This window comes from Sylvia atricapilla, chromosome 21, assembly GCF_009819655.1.
Source record: "Sylvia atricapilla isolate bSylAtr1 chromosome 21, bSylAtr1.pri, whole genome shotgun sequence".
NCBI lineage: Eukaryota > Metazoa > Chordata > Aves > Passeriformes > Sylviidae > Sylvia > Sylvia atricapilla.
In genome coordinates, this window is record NC_089160.1 from 4,450,759 (window position 1) to 4,457,021 (window position 6,263).

Here is a 6,263-nt window from a genome sequence, read left to right on the forward strand (position 1 = left end):
AAGCCAATGCAAGCAAATCCTGAGCTATATACATAATTAAAATGTTAGGCTGTGATTAAGCAGACAGTATTGGCACAGACAGCACCTATTCACTTCATAAAAGAGTTCGATCACTACCTTAAGCTTGGTTTTACCCTATTTTATTTATTATTTTGGAAAAATAAGTTTTATTAGGATAGTGGAAGATGTGTTTCCAGTGAGGAGTTAATGAGATTTTATAATGGAGGAAAAAGATCTAAGCATATCCAAAGTAGTTAGCTTAAAGGGCAGAATTAAAGGTGAAAAAAAAGAGCACAAAATCTGTTTTAACTTACTTAAAATTCATTTTGAAGGGGTTATGTCAAATTTTCTCATTTCCTCCCCGAGTTTGGCATCTCTTATGCAGCAGTCAAATCTTCAAATTGAGGAGTTTATGAGGCACCTGAAAGTTTGTCAGAAAGAAAACCCCTTTGATCTATAAAATATTTTATTTGAATGCACTTTCAACTTATTGGACTACCTGTTTTAAGTCAAAAGCTTATTGTCAAACATTACATCATTCTGAGCTCTCCTAAGCCTAATTGCCAACTTTCTTTTGGGATTCTCTCTTCGATGGCAATTACTGACAATAACAGTTATGCTGTTGGCAGGGGCAGACTGACTTTTCACAAGCTTTTTTAGAAATGGGCCAGGATCCTTTGTGATTTCCCGGGCAGCAGAGATGGAATTTTACAGAGTTTCTCCAAGCAAGGTCATCAAAAGTTCTTAGGAAGCAGATTTTGGCTCTTTTGCTTTTTTGGGTCACAAAATCTTGTTTTACCAGATTTTTTTCACAGTGGAATAGGTGTCCCTAGCTCTGGGACTGGAGGGAAGCTGATAGAGAGGTGATGCTAGGGAACAGTCTGTAGTTTTTGACTATTTTTTAATTTTAAATATATGTTAGGCAAGATATTATAAAAGAGTAGCAGTGGCTTTAAGTCTGGTGGAGGCAGTCCCAGAAGAGAGGCTGGGGTTCACCTTGACTATTTCTCAGGTACTAGACCAGAGCAATCTTTTTTTTACAAGGAAGGTCTTTGGATATGATTTCTGAGCCCTGCTGAGATTTCTGAGCTCTGCTGGGTTCAGCCCACTGCCCTGGAGTAGAATCAAAGTGACAACTGCTCTACTCTCTTTACTAATCCTCTGGGCTAACCAGTCCCCTGGGAACCTCTGTTTGGAAATCTATTAAGATTTCACAAGTTGTCCAGCAGGAATAGCAATTAATGATTTGCAGTGTCTCTGAAAACTGCAATTTAAAATGAAAATGAGAAGATGAGAAAAGTCTTTTTCCTTGCACTTATAACAGACAATGTCCTATTTTCCTTAATTTTTTGTCCCTTCTGTCCAGATTGAAGTGCTCCTTCCTTTGTTGGGTCACGTGTCCCTCTAATGTGCAAATAGACTGATTTGCACAGAATTAGAGCTAATAATTTCCTCTGAAATCCTACTTGATGTACCTTTTTCTATTGAATTTCACAAAAACCTTCAGGGACTCTTAGGTAGATTTATGGAGAAATGTATTTTAAGGGAACAGTGGCAGCCAGTGTGTTTCTGCTATATTTGAGCTGTGTAATCTAAGAATTGGAAACCCCGTTTGCCTATTAGTGAATTCTTGGCTTCAAAAGTCTTCCAGCAGATAGATTTTGCTGGAGCTTTATTCTAGAAGTAATGTTCTAGCAGAAGCTCCTTTCAATATTTTAATCACAGCAAAAAAATAATAATCTCTTAAGAAATACACTACTTGGTGGAGAGGCAGGAAAAAGACCTGCAGTTTGCAATGTGCAGTATTCAAATGCAGTTTTGCAGCTGTCAGGAGTTTCCCTGCTCCTCAGTTCCTCTAGGGTTTGCTTAACTTCTTGCTTGAAAAGTGTATTTTCCTAGACACTCGATGCATTAATGTGAGCTGCAATCATCGTGAGCACAGTGGCTATGATAGTTTTGTCTTAATAAGAGTGATCTCATCGTGGACATCATTTAGAGGCAGTAAATAATTCCCAACACATGCAGACTATAAAGACATTGGGAGCTTGTTACAGGCTGATGTCATGGGAAGAGCCCAGTCTCTTCAGCAGGGACTCATCAGTGCAAAGGTCTCTAAAAGACATCTGACTTTGAAGAAAGAAGAAAAATCAGGGTGGGAAAAGTTGGTGTAAGTTCTTGAGTCTCTGTGGGCTTTGACCATTATCATCAATAGAATCTTTCAGTTGCTTATGATTGCAAAATAAAAGAGATTGTAGGCCAAATTAATAAAAACACCCTGCTTTTTTTTTTTTTTTTTTTAGTTTTGTTTGTGAAAACAATTCATAATTTATAAAGTAATTCTTTCAAACAAAACAGCAGCAGGAATTTTATTACAGAATTCTTGCACATTTGCTGAAGCTCAAAATCACTCTTTTTTTTTATTTATTTTGACTTTGTTACCATAATTTACATAGTGTGAAGTGAGTGAGGAGGACTACTGGTAGGATTTGGTTGTATAATTTTACACCTGGCTTGCATTAATATAAATGGTAAAGTTAAACTTAATGGATAATCAGTTCTGATTGTAAACATCCTCTAATGCTTTTTAATGTTGTCATTGGACCATTTTTGAAAGGAAGCCACTGCCTGGCCAGATCTAAACCCAGAGATTTTGTGAGACTCAGCTTATGTGGACTTACAATATGGCACTCAAAGCAAGGAAATATTTTCTAATAGCACAGAATTGAAAACATGATCTCAGATATGAAAATTCAGCTCTCTGGAACATATCATCACTTGGAGTAGTGTATGCATCTCTAAGAATATGTTTTTGGTTAACTAAATAACCACATTTAGAATCTAATCTTCCTTTTTCTAGGAAGATCTTTGTGGAGATTGATTAGTTGATGACTGTTGTCTGTTAGGTTATGGATAGCTAGGCAGCCATAACTATAAACTTCCACATAATCTCTTTTTATTTCACTAAGGAAAAAGCTGGCCCAAGAGCTCCCTTTTCTTGTCTGATGCTTCTAAAACACTTCCCATTCCACCCTAAGTACACTAAGAAAAGTTTGTGTAGAAACTATTTCAGTCTCTGTTGAACTGCAGCTACCATAAATTGTGCATTTAGCAGCATAAAAGCTGCCCAACACTTCAGTACAGGAAATGAAAATAAATGCCATGTTAATGTCAAGCTCCATGTGTTAACTGGGAAGTCTGGCTCTTCCCTTTTAGAGATGTGGAACAGAAATACCCCAGTACATAAACTTTAAGCATCACTAGACTTCTATTTATACCTTTATAATTGGAACTGAAATTCATTGTTCCATCCTGGCTGTTGGCAGAGGAGAGAACTGAGCTGGGGAGAACCAAGCTACAGCAACAGTTCTGTCTAGGGAACATAAAGTGACTGGGAATCTGTGAAAAATATAAAATGTACCTTTGGTACACAGAAATTTCTAGAGCATACTGCAGTGGGTTTACTGCCAGTACAGTAAGTATCAGTACAGCCCTTTTTAAAGAGATTGGGGGTTTTGCTTTTTCCACCAGTGGGAATAGAATAGTTTGAATTTATCATGGCTTTAACACACCTGATTTTGTGGTGGTGTGATCCTGGAACAAACAAAATAGAAAGAAAAAGGAATGTAAATCTATAGGAGATAGATTTGATCTTAGAGGACAGATAACTCACTGTGGGTGCTGTTTGTAGTAGTTAGCTACATGTTATGCTTAGTGTGATGTATTTTCTCTGTCTCCTGAGCTGAGGTCACTTGAGGACAGATTGGGAGTTTTTACTTTAAGTGGTAGAGCAATCAGGCTCACTGCATTTACAGTGTGAACTATCATCCAGTGTGTCTACATTAAAAACTGTTTTTGTGGGGTTAAGATCAATTATTTGTTTTTGCTTTGGATGCTTTGCATTCTTGCTCACGGCTGGGTTAGTGTTATGTGAGAAGGGAGGGTTGTGGCTTCATACTCATATACTCATGTAGCTGCAGACATACTTTACCCAAAAAGTAAAACAGTCCAAAACCTCAGATCAAAAGATGAAGACATTTTTGAAACCTCAAACAAAAGCAATAAATGGAAATAAGGATTAACTTTGTCAATTTTCACCCCTCCCACAATAAATCACCAAAATCTTGGCTTTTATCTTAGATGGATAACACAATAGGCACTAGAGCACACCAACATTACGCAAATACTTCATGTGCTATCAATTATTTTGGAAGGAGTCATCATCTGAATTGTGAAATGCTTTGACCTTTTTTTTAAATGGAGGGTGTAGGAAGAGGAGAGTTAGTTAGGCTGACACATTGTTTCTCTTGTGCTTGTGTGGGTATATTTCAGAGCACTCAGAGAACAGACAGTGAATGGGGCTCTGGTCTCTATACCCGGCCCCTCCTGACCTGTGCAGTCACATGGAGCCAGAGATGATTTCTTCTTAACTTGCTTTCCATATATGGATGTCAATGCTTTGGTTTTCAAAATTAATCTTGCTGGGTAGGTGAAAGCTGAATTAAATGGGGTATTTTCCAGTGTGACTCTTCCATATCTGGGTATTGATTTCAGAGCAGGCAGTTCACGCACTGCACCCAGCTGGGCACATGGCCTCAGACTTCCTCTGAGGTGGCAGCAGCAGGACTGCAAACAGGGAGCTGAAACCACTCATCTTGACCAAACAGCACTCTATGCAAACATCTTATTTTATTATCAACTTGAGAGTTTATTAATTTATCAAACCAGGTCAAAGTGATACAACAAGTACATAAATAAGTACCGTAACAGACATACATCTCATGAATAGAATGCAGAACATGACACTGTGTATTTTGTTGTCTTTAGTGACCAGAAACCAGAAAAACGCAATGCTGCATTTTACTAAGTCTTGCTTGTGATTGTTTTTTGCTTTCCTTAAGAAGTGTTTATTATAAAATAAATACACAATCTGGATTCCACCAGTCCTGTCACAAATACAAAAAGCAGGTTGCTTTCCTTGTAAAAAAAGAAAAATTACAAACACTGTACACTTTCCACTCAGTCTTTTTTCACCAGCTACTGCTACAAACAGACAATGCCTGTTAGGTGAGAAATTAACTGCTGGTCTTCTCACCAGAACACTACAGTTCCTCAGAACCTCTTCCTAAAGATTTATAATAAAATTTTACAGTCCTGCAGCACATTTCAACCCAGTAGATGCCATGTGCAATCAGTGCTTCTCATGCCAAACTGCTTCTTCTACAGTTACACTGCAGCTCTGGTGCAGTGAGGTCTTAGTGCCTTTGTTTAGATATGCTACGCCCCTTCCCAACACCAGGACAGGACTTATGGAAGCTACAGTCCCCTGGAAAGGTGGCAGGACAGTTCACTTAATTCTCCTTTTAATGAACAGTGATAGAGGATTTCTCTTAGCCAGCTATTCCTGCATTTCAACTTGCTGCCCTTCCAAATGGCCTGGATGCCCAACTCTTCCCTGCTCTCTGTCCAGGCCTAGGGGCAGCAGGGTGGTCCTGAGATCACCTTGTATGTTTTCTCCTAATTCCCTTCAGCCTTCCCTTCACCTTCCTGTCTGTTCCCTTCCCTTGCTCCTGTTTGTTGAGAAGCCCTGCAGCATCCCCTCCTCCTGCAGCTCAGGCAGCACAGCCCTGGGTGCCCTGGGGAAGCCTGGTGCTGGGGCTGCACTGCTGCTGGACACTGCCAGGCTCTGCTGCCCAAGCCAAGAATCCCTTATGATGGTGAAGCTCTGCCTGAAAAGGCTTTTGGCATTCAGAACCAACCTCTCCCACAACTTCATCCCTTTAGGAATGTGGACACCCTTGAGTGCTGTCACTGGCAGAATGACAAACCTCAAAATCCTTGCTGTCACTGTTGATTTCACTCCCTGTGAAGCCCCAGCCCCTGGCTCAGGCCATTTCCATAAAGCTTTGTTTCCTAGCATGTGTTTAAACAGCACTGTTGCTGTCTGCTTGTGGAGTAGAAAATGGGAGCAAAAGCACAGTCACTTGCATCTTGGGATTTCATCCAACATTGCAGCCACGGGGCAGTGCAGGATTTTGGTGAAAGCAGTTTTCAGATTGTTACAATTACCCTGCAGATCAAAGTCTCCTCTCTTAAACACACTGTAGACATGCTATCTAAATTTAACAGAATCTCTCAGATTTGAGGTTTTTCCCAAAGATAACAGTTGTCACAACAAGCTCGTTGTGCTCTACAAGCCTGTAGCTGTTTGGTGTTTGTCATGGGAGAGAGCTGTCCTTGAAACAGAAGAATTGTTTCAGAAAAAT